Source organism: Oncorhynchus mykiss, chromosome 11 (assembly GCF_057628025.1).
Source record: "Oncorhynchus mykiss isolate SJ-2025 chromosome 11, ASM5762802v1, whole genome shotgun sequence".
Taxonomy (NCBI): Eukaryota; Metazoa; Chordata; class Actinopteri; order Salmoniformes; family Salmonidae; genus Oncorhynchus; species Oncorhynchus mykiss.
Genome location: NC_143032.1, coordinates 1,605,846 through 1,618,501, shown reverse-complemented (window position 1 = coordinate 1,618,501; position 12,656 = coordinate 1,605,846).

Genomic DNA, 12,656 nt, shown 5'->3' with positions numbered 1-12,656 from the left:
CCTCTATCCTATCCTTTCCCCAGTCATTGAGGACCAGTCCCTCTAGCCTATCCTTTCCCCAGTCATCGAAGACCAGTCCCTCTATCCTATCCTTTCCCCAGTCATCGAGGACCAGTCCCCCTATCCTATCCTTTCCCCAGTCATTGAGGACCAGTCCCTCTATCCTTTCCCCAGTCATCGAGGACCAGTCCCTCTATCCTATCCTTTCCCAGTCATCGAGGACCAGTCCCTGTATCCTATCCTTTCCCCAGTCATCGAGGACCAGTCCCTCTATCCTATCCTTTCCCCAGTCATCGAGGACCAGTCCCCCTATCCTATCCTTTCCCCAGTCATCGAGGACCAGTCCCCCTATAATATCCTTTCCCCAGTCATCGAGGACCAGTCCCCCTATCCTATCCTTTCCCCAGTCATCGAGGACCAGTCCCTCTATCCTATGCTTTCCCCAGTCATAGAGGACCAGTCCCTCTATCCTATCATTTCCCCAGTCATCGAGGACCAGTCCCTCTATCCTATCCTTTCCCCAGTCATCGAGGACCAGTCCATCTATCCTATCCTTTCCCCAGTCATCGAGGACCAGTCCCTCTATCCTATCCTTTCCCCGGTCATCGAGGACCAGTCCCCCTATCCTATCCTCTCCCCAGTCATCGAGGACCAGTCCCTCTATCCTTATCCCAGTAATCGAGGACTAGTCCCTCTATCCTATCCTTTCCCCAGTCATCGAGGACCAGTCCCTCTATCCTATCCTTTCCCCAGTCATCGAGGACCAGTCCCCCTATCCTATCCTTTCCCCAGTCATCAAGGACCAGTCCCTCTATCCTATCCTTTCCCCATTCATCGAGCACCAGTCCCCCTATCCTATCCTTTCCCAAGTCATCGAGGACCAGTCCCCCTATAATATCCTTTCCCCAGTCTTAGAGGACCAGTCCCTCTATCCTATCATTTCCCCAGTCATCGAGGACCAGTCCCTCTCTCCTATCCTTTCCCCAGTCATCGAGGACCAGTCCCTCTATCCTATTCTTTCCCAGTCATCGAGGACCAGTCCCTCTATCCTATCCTTTCCCCAGTCATCGAGGACCAGTCCCTCTATCCTATCCTTTCCCCAGTCATTGAGGACCAGTCCGTCTAGCCTATCCTTTCCCCAGTCATCGAAGACCAGTCCCTCTATCCTATCCTTTCCCCAGTCATCGAGGACCAGTCCCCCTATCCTATCCTTTCCCCAGTCATTGAGGACCAGTCCCTCTATCCTTTCCCCAGTCATCGAGGACCAGTCCCTCTATCCTATCCTTTCCCAGTCATCGAGGACCAGTCCCTGTATCCTATCCTTTCCCCAGTCATCGAGGACCAGTCCCTCTATCCTATCCTTTCCCCAGTCATCGAGGACCAGTCCCCCTATCCTATCCTTTCCCCAGTCATCGAGGACCAGTCCCCCTATAATATCCTTTCCCCAGTCATCGAGGACCAGTCCCCCTATCCTATGATTTCCCCAGTCATCGAGGACCAGTCCCACTATCCTATGCTTTCCCCAGTCATCGATGACCAGTCCCCCTATCCTATCCTTTCCCCAGTCATCGAGGACCAGTCCCCTTATCCTATGCTTTCCCCAGTCATCGAGGAACAGTCCCTCTATCCTATCCTTTCCCAGTCATCGAGAACCAGTCCCTCTATCCTATCCTTTCCCCAGTCATCGAGGACCAGTCCCTCTATCCTATCCTTTCCCCAGTCATCGAGGACCAGTCCCTCTATCCTTTCCCCAGTCATCGAGGACCAGTCCCTCTATCCTATCCTTTCCCCAGTCATCAAGGACCAGTCCCCGTATCCTATCCTTTCCCCAGTCATCGAGGACCAGTCCCTCTATCCTTTCCCCAGTCATCGAGGACCAGTCCCTCTATCCTTTCCCCAGTCATCGAGGACCAGTCCCTCTATCCTATCCTTTCCCCAGTCATCTAGGACCAGTCCCTCTATCCTATCCTTTCCCCAGTCATCGAGGACCAGTCCCCCTATCCTATCCTTTCCCCAGTCATCGAGGACCAGTCCCTCTTTCCTGTCGTTTCTCCAATCAGCGAGGACCAGTCCCCCTATCTTATCCTGTCCCCAGTCATCGAGGACCAGTCACTCTATCCTATCCTTTCCCCAGTCATCGAGGACCAGTCCCTCTATCCTATCCTTTCCCCGGTCATCGAGGACCAGTCCCCCTATCCTATCCTTTCCCCAGTCATCGAGGACCAGTCCCTCTATCCTTTCTCCAGTCATCGAGGACCAGTCCCTCTATCATATCCTTTTCCCAGTCATCGAGGAACAGTCCCTCTATCCTATCCTTTCCACAGTCATTGAGGACCAGTCCCTGTATCCTATCCTTTCCCCAGTCATCGAGGACCAGTCCCCGTATCCTATCCTTTCCCCAGTCATCAAGGACCAGTCCCTCTATCCTATCCTTTCCCCAGTCATCGAGCACCAGTCCCCCTATCCTATCCTTTCCCCAGTAATCGAGGACCAGTCCCCCTATAATATCCTTTCCCCAGTCATCGAGGACCAGTCCATCTATCCTATCCTTTCCCCAGTCATCGAGGACCAGTCACTCTATCCTATCCTTTCCCCGGTCATCGAGGACCAGTCCCCCTATCCTATCCTCTCCCCAGTCATCGAGGACCAGTCCCTCTATCCTTTTCCCAGTCATCGAGGACTAGTCCCTCTATCCTATCCTTTCCCCAGTCATCGAGGACCAGTCCCTCTATCCTTTCTCCAGTCATCGAGGACCAGTCCCTCTATCATATCCTTTTCCCAGTCATCGAGGAACAGTCCCTCTATCCTATCCTTTCCACAGTCATTGAGGACCAGTCCCTGTATCCTATCCTTTCCCCAGTCATCGAGGACCAGTCCCCGTATCCTATCCTTTCCCCAGTCATCAAGGACCAGTCCCTCTATCCTATCCTTTCCCCAGTCATCGAGCACCAGTCCCCCTATCCTATCCTTTCCCCAGTCATCGAGGACCAGTCCCCCTATAATATCCTTTCCCCAGTCATCGAGGACCAGTCCATCTATCCTATCCTTTCCCCAGTCATCGAGGACCAGTCCCTCTATCCTATCCTTTCCCCAGTCATCGAGGACCAGTCCCTCTATCCTATCCTCTCCCCAGTCATCGAGGACCAGTCCCTCTATCCTTTTCCCAGTCATCGAGGACTAGTCCCTCTATCCTATCCTTTCCCCAGTCATCGAGGACCAGTCCCCCTATCCTATCCTTTCCCCAGTCATCAAGGACCAGTCCCTCTATCCTATCCTTTCCCCAGTCATCGAGCACCAGTCCCCCTATCCTATCCTTTCCCAAGTCATCGAGGACCAGTCCCCCTTTAATATCCTTTCCCCAGTCTTAGAGGACCAGTCCCTCTATCCTATCATTTCCCCAGTCATCGAGGACCAGTCCCTCTCTCCTATCCTTTCCCCAGTCATCGACGACCAGTCCCTCTATCCTATCCTTTCCCCAGTCATCGAGGACCAGTCCCTCTATCCTATTCTTTCCCAGTCATCGAGGACCAGTCCCTCTATCCTATCCTTTCCCCAGTCAACGAGGACCAGTCCCTCTATCCTATCCTTTCCCCAGTCATTGAGGACCAGTCCCTCTAGCCTATCCTTTCCCCAGTCATCGAAGACCAGTCCCTCTATCCTATCCTTTCCCCAGTCATCGAGGACCAGTCCCCCTATCCTATCCTTTCCCCAGTCATTGAGGACCAGTCCCTCTATCCTTTCCCCAGTCATCGAGGACCAGTCCCTCTATCCTTTCCCCAGTCATCGAGGACCAGTCCCTCTATCCTTTCCCCAGTCATCGAGGACCAGTCCCTCTATCCTATCCTTTCCCCAGTCATCGAGGACCAGTCCCTCTATCCTTTCCTTTCCCCAGTCATCGAGGACCAGTCCCTCTATCCTATCCTTTCCCCAGTCATCGAGGACCATTCCCTCTATCCTATCCTTTCCCCAGTCATCGAGGACCAGTCCCTCTATCCTATGCTTTCCCCAGTCATAGAGGACCAGTCCCTCTATCCTATCATTTCCCCAGTCATCGAGGACCAGTCCCTCTCTCCTATCCTTTCCCCAGTCATCGAGGACCAGTCCCTCTATCCTATTCTTTCCCCAGTCATCGAGGACCAGTCCCTCTATCCTATCCTTTCCCCAGTCATCGAGGACCAGTCCCTCTATCCTTTCCCCAGTCATCGAGGACCAGTCCCTCTATCCTATCCTTTCCCCAGTCATCAAGGACCAGTCCCCGTATCCTATCCTTTCCCCAGTCATCGAGGACCAGTCCCTCTATCCTTTCCCCAGTCATCGAGGACCAGTCCCTCTATCCTTTCCCCAGTCATCGAGGACCAGTCCCTCTATCCTATCCTTTCCCCAGTCATCTAGGACCAGTCCCTCTATCCTATCCTTTCCCCAGTCATCGAGGACCAGTCCCCCTATCCTATCCTTTCCCCAGTCATCGAGGACCAGTCCCTCTTTCCTATCGTTTCTCCAATCAGCGAGGACCAGTCCCCCTATCTTATCCTGTCCCCAGTCATCGAGGACCAGTCACTCTATCCTATCCTTTCCCCAGTCATCGAGGACCAGTCCCTCTATCCTATCCTTTCCCCGGTCATCGAGGACCAGTCCCCCTATCCTATCCTTTCCCCAGTCATCGAGGACCAGTCCCTCTATCCTTTCTCCAGTCATCGAGGACCAGTCCCTCTATCCTATCCTTTTCCCAGTCATCGAGGAACAGTCCCTCTATCCTATCCTTTCCACAGTCATCGAGGACCAGTCCCTGTATCCTATCCTTTCCCCAGTCATCGAGGACCAGTCCCCGTATCCTATCCTTTCCCCAGTCATCAAGGACCAGTCCCTCTATCCTATCCTTTCCCCAGTCATCGAGCACCAGTCCCCCTATCCTATCCTTTCCCCAGTCATCGAGGACCAGTCCCCCTATAATATCCTTTCCCCAGTCTTAGAGGACCAGTCCCCCTATCCTATGCTTTCCCCAGTCATCGAGGACCAGTCCCTCTATCCTATCCTTTCCCCAGTCATCAAGGACCAGTCCCCGTATCCTATCCTTTCCCCAGTCATCGAGGACCAGTCCCTCTATCCTTTCCCCAGTCATCGAGGACCAGTCCCTCTATCCTTTCCCCAGTCATCGAGGACCAGTCCCTCTATCCTATCCTTTCCCCAGTCATCGAGGACCAGTCCCTCTATCCTTTCCCCAGTCATCGAGGACCAGTCCCTCTATCCTTTCCCCAGTCATCGAGGACCAGTCCCTCTATCCTATCCTTTCCCCAGTCATCGAGGACCATTCCCTCTATCCTATCCTTTCCCCAGTCATCGAGGACCAGTCCCTCTATCCTATGCTTTCCCCAGTCATAGAGGACCAGTCCCTCTATCCTATCATTTCCCCAGTCATCGAGGACCAGTCCCTCTCTCCTATCCTTTCCCCAGTCATCGAGGACCAGTCCCTCTATCCTATCCTTTCCCCAGTCATCGAGGACCAGTCCATCTATCCTATCCTTTCCCCAGTCATCGAGGACCAGTCCCTCTATCCTATCCTTTCCCCGGTCATCGAGGACCAGTCCCCCTATCCTATCCTCTCCCCAGTCATCGAGGACCAGTCCCTCTATCCTTTTCCCAGTCATCGAGGACTAGTCCCTCTATCCTATCCTTTCCCCAGTCATCGAGGACCAGTCCCTCTATCCTATCCTTTCCCCAGTCATCGAGGACCAGTCCCCCTATAATATCCTTTCCCCAGTCTTAGAGGACCAGTCCCCCTATCCTATGCTTTCCCCAGTCATCGAGGACCAGTCCCCCTATCCTATCCTTTCCCCAGTCATCGAGGACCAGTCCCTCTATCCTATTCTTTCCCAGTCATCGAGGACCAGTCCCTCTATCCTATCCTTTCCCCAGTCATCGAGTACCATTCCCTCTATCCTATCCTTTCCCCAGTCTTCGAGGACCAGTGCCTCTATCCTATCCTTTCCCCAGTCATCGAGGACCATTCCCTCTATCCTATCCTTTCCCCAGTCATCGAGGACCAGTCCCTCTATCCTATGCTTTCCCCAGTCATCGAGGACCAGTCCCTCTCTCCTATCCTTTCCGCAGTCATCGAGGACCAGTCCCTCTATCCTATCCTTTCCCCAGTCATCGAGGACCAGTCCCTCTATCCTATCCTTTCCCCAGTCATCGAGGACCAGTCCCTCTATCCTATCCTTTCCCCAGTCATCGAGGACCAGTCCATCTATCCTATCCTTTCCCCAGTCATCGAGGACCAGTCCCTCTATCCTATCCTATCCCCGGTCATCGAGGACCAGTCCCCCTATCCTATCCTCTCCCCAGTCATCGAGGACCAGTCCCTCTATCCTTTTCCCAGTCATCGAGGACTAGTCCCTCTATCCTATCCTTTCCCCAGTCATCGAGGACCAGTCCCTCTATCCTATCCTTTCCCCAGTCATCGAGGACCAGTCCCCCTATAATATCCTTTCCCCAGTCTTAGAGGACCAGTCCCCCTATCCTATGCTTTCCCCAGTCATCGAGGACCAGTCCCCCTATCCTATCCTTTCCCCAGTCATCGAGGACCAGTCCCTCTATCCTATTCTTTCCCAGTCATCGAGGACCAGTCCCTCTATCCTATCCTTTCCCCAGTCATCGAGTACCATTCCCTCTATCCTATCCTTTCCCCAGTCATCGAGGACCAGTCCATCTATCCTATCCTTTCCCCAGTCATCGAGGACCAGTCCCTCTATCCTATCCTTTCCCCGGTCATCGAGGACCAGTCCCCCTATCCTATCCTCTCCCCAGTCATCGAGGACCAGTCCCTCTATCCTTTTCCCAGTCATCGAGGACTAGTCCCTCTATCCTATCCTTTCCCCAGTCATCGAGGACCAGTCCCTCTATCCTATCCTTTCCCCAGTCATCGAGGACCAGTCCCCCTATAATATCCTTTCCCCAGTCTTAGAGGTCCAGTCCCCCTATCCTATGCTTTCCCCAGTCATCGAGGACCAGTCCCCCTATCCTATCCTTTCCCCAGTCATCGAGGACCAGTCCCTCTATCCTATTCTTTCCCAGTCATCGAGGACCAGTCCCTCTATCCTATCCTTTCCCCAGTCATCGAGTACCATTCCCTCTATCCTATCCTTTCCCCAGTCTTCGAGAACCAGTGCCTCTATCCTATCCTTTCCCCAGTCATCGAGGACCATTCCCTCTATCCTATCCTTTCCCCAGTCATCGAGGACCAGTCCCTCTATCCTATGCTTTCCCCAGTCATCGAGGACCAGTCCCTCTATCCTATCATTTCCCCAGTCATCGAGGACCAGTCCCTCTCTCCTATCCTTTCCCCAGTCATCGAGGACCAGTCCCTCTATCCTATCCTTTCCCCAGTCATCGAGGACCAGTCCCTCTATCCTATCCTTTCCCCAGTCATCGAGGACCAGTCCCTCTATCCTATCCTTTCCCCGGTCATCGAGGACCAGTCCCCCTATCCTATCCTCTCCCCAGTCATCGAGGACCATTCCCTCTATCCTTTTCCCAGTCATCGAGGACTAGTCCCTCTATCCTCTTCTTTCCCCAGTCATCGAGGACCAGTCCCTCTATCCTATCCTTTTCCCAGTCATCGAGGACCAGTCCCTCTATCCTATCCTTTCCCCAGTCATCGAAGGACCAGTCCCTATATCCTATCCTTTGCCCAGTCATCGAGGACCAGACCCCCTATCCTATCCTTTCCCCAGTCATCGAGGACCAGTCACTCTATCCTATCATTTTCCCAGTCATCGAGGACCAGTCCCTCTATCCTATCCTTTCCCCGGTCATCAAGGACCAGACCCCCTATCCTATCCTTTCCCCAGTCATCGAGGACCAGTCCCTCTATCCTATCATTTTCCCAGTCATCGAGGACCAGTCCCTCTATCCTATCCTTTCCCCTGTCATCGAGGACCAGTCCCTCTATACTATCCTTTCCCCAGTCATCGAGGACCAGTTCCTCTCTCCTATCCTTTCCCCAGTCATCGAGGACCAGTCCCTCTATCCTATCCTTTCCCGAGTCATCGAGGACCAGTCCATCTATCCTATCCTTTCCCCAGTCATCGAGGACCAGTCCCTCTATCCTATCCTTTCCCCGGTCATCGAGGACCAGTCCCCCTATCCTATCCTCTCCCCAGTCATCGAGGACCGGTCCCTCTATCCTTTTCCCAGTCATCGAGGACTAGTCCCTCTATCCTATCCTTTCCCCAGTCATCGAGGACCAGTCCCTCTATCCTATCCTTTCCCCAGTCATCGAGGACCAGTCCCCCTATAATATCCTTTCCCCAGTCTTAGAGGACCAGTCCCCCTATCCTATGCTTTCCCCAGTCATCGAGGACCAGTCCCCCTATCCTATCCTTTCCCCAGTCATCGAGGACCAGTCCCTCTATCCTATTCTTTCCCAGTCATCGAGGACCAGTCCCTCTATCCTATCCTTTCCCCAGTCATCGAGTACCATTCCCTCTATCCTATCCTTTCCCCAGTCATCGAGGACCAGTGCCTCTATCCTATCCTTTCCCCAGTCATCGAGGACCATTCCCTCTATCCTATCCTTTCCCCAGTCATCGAGGACCAGTCCCTCTATCCTATGCTTTCCCCAGTCATCGAGGACCAGTCCCTCTATCCTATCATTTCCCCAGTCATCGAGGACCAGTCCCTCTCTCCTATCCTTTCCCCAGTCATCGAGGACCAGTCCCTCTATCCTATCCTTTCCCCAGTCATCGAGGACCAGTCCCTCTATCCTATCCTTTACCCAGTCATCGAGGACCAGTCCCTCTATCCTATCCTTTCCCCGGTCATCGAGGACCAGTCCCCCTATCCTATCCTCTCCCCAGTCATCGAGGACCATTCCCTCTATCCTTTTCCCAGTCATCGAGGACTAGTCCCTCTATCCTCTTCTTTCCCCAGTCATCGAGGACCAGTCACTCTATCCTATCCTTTTCCCAGTCATCGAGGACCAGTCCCTCTATCCTATCCTTTCCCCAGTCATCGAGGATCAGTCCCTCTATCCTATCCTTTACCCAGTCATCGAGGACCAGTCCCTCTATCCTATCCTTTCCCCGGTCATCGAGGACCAGTCCCCCTATCCTATCCTCTCCCCAGTCATCGAGGACCATTCCCTCTATCCTTTTCCCAGTCATCGAGGACTAGTCCCTCTATCCTCTTCTTTCCCCAGTCATCGAGGACCAGTCACTCTATCCTATCCTTTCCCCAGTCATCGAGGACCAGTCCCTCTATCCTATCCTTTACCCAGTCATCGAGGACCAGTCCCTCTATCCTATCCTTTTCCCAGTCATCGAGGACCAGTCCCTCTATCCTATCCTTTCCCCAGTCATCGAGGACCAGTCCCTATATCCTATCCTTTGCCCAGTCATCGAGGACCAGACCCCCTATCCTATCCTTTCCCCAGTCATCGAGGACCAGTCCCTCTATCCTATCATTTTCCCAGTCATCGAGGACCAGTCCCTCTATCCTATCCTTTCCCCTGTCATCGATGACCAGTCCCTCTATACTATCCTTTCCCCAGTCATCGAGGACCAGTCCCTCTATCCTATCATTTCCCCAGTCATCGAGGACCAGACCCTCTATCCTATTCTTTCCCCGGTCATCGAGTGCCAGTCCCTCTATCCTATCCTTTCCCCAGTCATCGAGGACCAGTTCCTCTATCCTATCCTTTCCCCAGTCATCAAGGACCAGTCCCTCTATCCTATCCTTTCCCCGGTCATCGAGGACCAGTCCCCCTATCCTATCCTTTCCCCAGTCATCGAGGACCAGTCCCTCTATCCTTTTCCCAGTCATCGAGGACTAGTCCCTCTATCCTCTTCTTTCCCCAGTCATCGAGGACCAGTCCCTCTATCCTATCCTTTTCCCAGTCATCGAGGACCAGTCCCTCTATCCTATCCTTTCCCCAGTCATCGAGGACCAGTCCCTATATCCTATCCTTTCCCCGGTCATCGAGGACCAGTCCCCCTATCCTATCCTCTCCCCAGTCATCGAGGACCAGTCCCTCTATCCTTTTCCCAGTCATCGAGGACTAGTCCCTCTATCCTCTTCTTTCCCCAGTCATCGAGGACCAGTCCCTCTATCCTATCCTTTTCCCAGTCATCGAGGACCAGTCCCTCTATCCTATCCTTTCCCCAGTCATCGAGGACCAGTCCCTATATCCTATCCTTTGCCCAGTCATCGAGGACCAGACCCCCTATCCTATCCCTTCCCCAGTCATCGAGGACCAGTCCCTCTATCCTATCATTTTCCCAGTCATCGAGGACCAGTCCCTCTATCCTATCCTTTCCCCGGTCATCGAGGACCAGCCCCTCTATACTATCCTTTCCCCAGTCATCGAGGACCAGTCCCTCTATCCTATCATTTCCCCAGTCATCGAGGACCAGACCCTCTATCCTATCCTTTCCCCGGTCATCGAGTGCCAGTCCCTCTATCCTATCCTTTCCCCAGTCATCGAAGGACCAGTCCCTCTATCCTATCCTTTCCCCAGTCATCGAGGACCAGTCCCTCTATCCCATCCTTTCCCCGGTCATCGAGGACCAGTCCCCCTATCCTATCCTTTCCCCAGTCATAGAGGACCAGTCCCTCTATCCTTTTCCCAGTCATCGAGGACTAGTCCCTCTATCCTCTTCTTTCCCCAGTCATCGAGGACCAGTCCCTCTATCCTATCCTTTTCCCAGTCATCGAAGACCAGTCCCTCTATCCTATCCTTTCCCCAGTCATCGAGGACCAGTCCCTATATCCTATCCTTTCCCCAGTCATCGAGGACCAGTCCCCCTATCCTATCCTTTCCCCAGTCATCGAGGACCAGTCCCCCTATAATATCCTTTCCCCAGTCATAGAGGACCAGTCCCCCAATCCTATGCTTTCCCCAGTCATCGAGGACCAGTCCCTCTATCCTTTTCCCAGTCATCGAGGACTAGTCCCTCTATCCTCTTCTTTCCCCAGTCATCGAGGACCAGTCCCTCTATCCTATCCTTTTCCCAGTCATCGAGGACCAGTCCCTCTATCCTATCCTTTCCCCAGTCATCGAGGACCAGTCCCTATATCCTATCCTTTCCCCGGTCATCGAGGACCAGTCCCCCTATCCTATCCTCTCCCCAGTCATCGAGGACCAGTCCCTCTATCCTTTTCCCAGTCATCGAGGACTAGTCCCTCTATCCTCTTCTTTCCCCAGTCATCGAGGACCAGTCCCTCTATCCTATCCTTTTCCCAGTCATCGAGGACCAGTCCCTCTATCCTATCCTTTCCCCAGTCATCGAGGACCAGTCCCTATATCCTATCCTTTGCCCAGTCATCGAGGACCAGACCCCCTATCCTATCCCTTCCCCAGTCATCGAGGACCAGTCCCTCTATCCTATCATTTTCCCAGTCATCGAGGACCAGTCCCTCTATCCTATCCTTTCCCCGGTCATCGAGGACCAGCCCCTCTATACTATCCTTTCCCCAGTCATCGAGGACCAGTCCCTCTATCCTATCATTTCCCCAGTCATCGAGGACCAGACCCTCTATCCTATCCTTTCCCCGGTCATCGAGTGCCAGTCCCTCTATCCTATCCTTTCCCCAGTCATCGAAGGACCAGTCCCTCTATCCTATCCTTTCCCCAGTCATCGAGGACCAGTCCCTCTATCCCATCCTTTCCCCGGTCATCGAGGACCAGTCCCCCTATCCTATCCTTTCCCCAGTCATAGAGGACCAGTCCCTCTATCCTTTTCCCAGTCATCGAGGACTAGTCCCTCTATCCTCTTCTTTCCCCAGTCATCGAGGACCAGTCCCTCTATCCTATCCTTTTCCCAGTCATCGAAGACCAGTCCCTCTATCCTATCCTTTCCCCAGTCATCGAGGACCAGTCCCTATATCCTATCCTTTCCCCAGTCATCGAGGACCAGTCCCCCTATCCTATCCTTTCCCCAGTCATCGAGGACCAGTCCCCCTATAATATCCTTTCCCCAGTCATAGAGGACCAGTCCCCCAATCCTATGCTTTCCCCAGTCATCGAGGACCAGTCCCTCTATCCTTTTCCCAGTCATCGAGGACTAGTCCCTCTATCCTCTTCTTTCCCCAGTCATCGAGGACCAGTCCCTCTATCCTATCCTTTTCCCAGTCATCGAGGACCAGTCCCTCTATCCTATCCTTTCCCCAGTCATCGAGGACCAGTCCCTATATCCTATCCTTTCCCCAGTCATCGAGGACCAGTCCCCCTATCCTATGCTTTCCCCAGTCATCGAGGACCAGTCCCTCTATCCTTTTCCCCGTCATCGAGGACTAGTCCCTCTATCCTCTTCTTTCCCCAGTCATCGAGGACCAGTCCCTCTATCCTATCCTTTTCCCAGTCATCGAGGACCAGTCCCTCTATCCTATCCTTTCCCCAGTCATCGAGGACCAGTCCCTCTATCCTATCCTTTCCCCAGTCATCGAGGACCAGTCCCCCTATCCTATCCTTTCCCCAGTCATCGAGGACCAGTCCCCCTATAATATCCTTTCCCCAGTCATAGAGGACCAGTCCCCCAATCCTATGCTTTCCCCAGTCATCGAGGACCAGTCCCCCTATCCTATGCTTTCCCCAATCATCGAGGACCAGTCCCCCTATCCTATCCTTTCCCCAGTCATCGAGGACCAGTCCCCCTATCCTA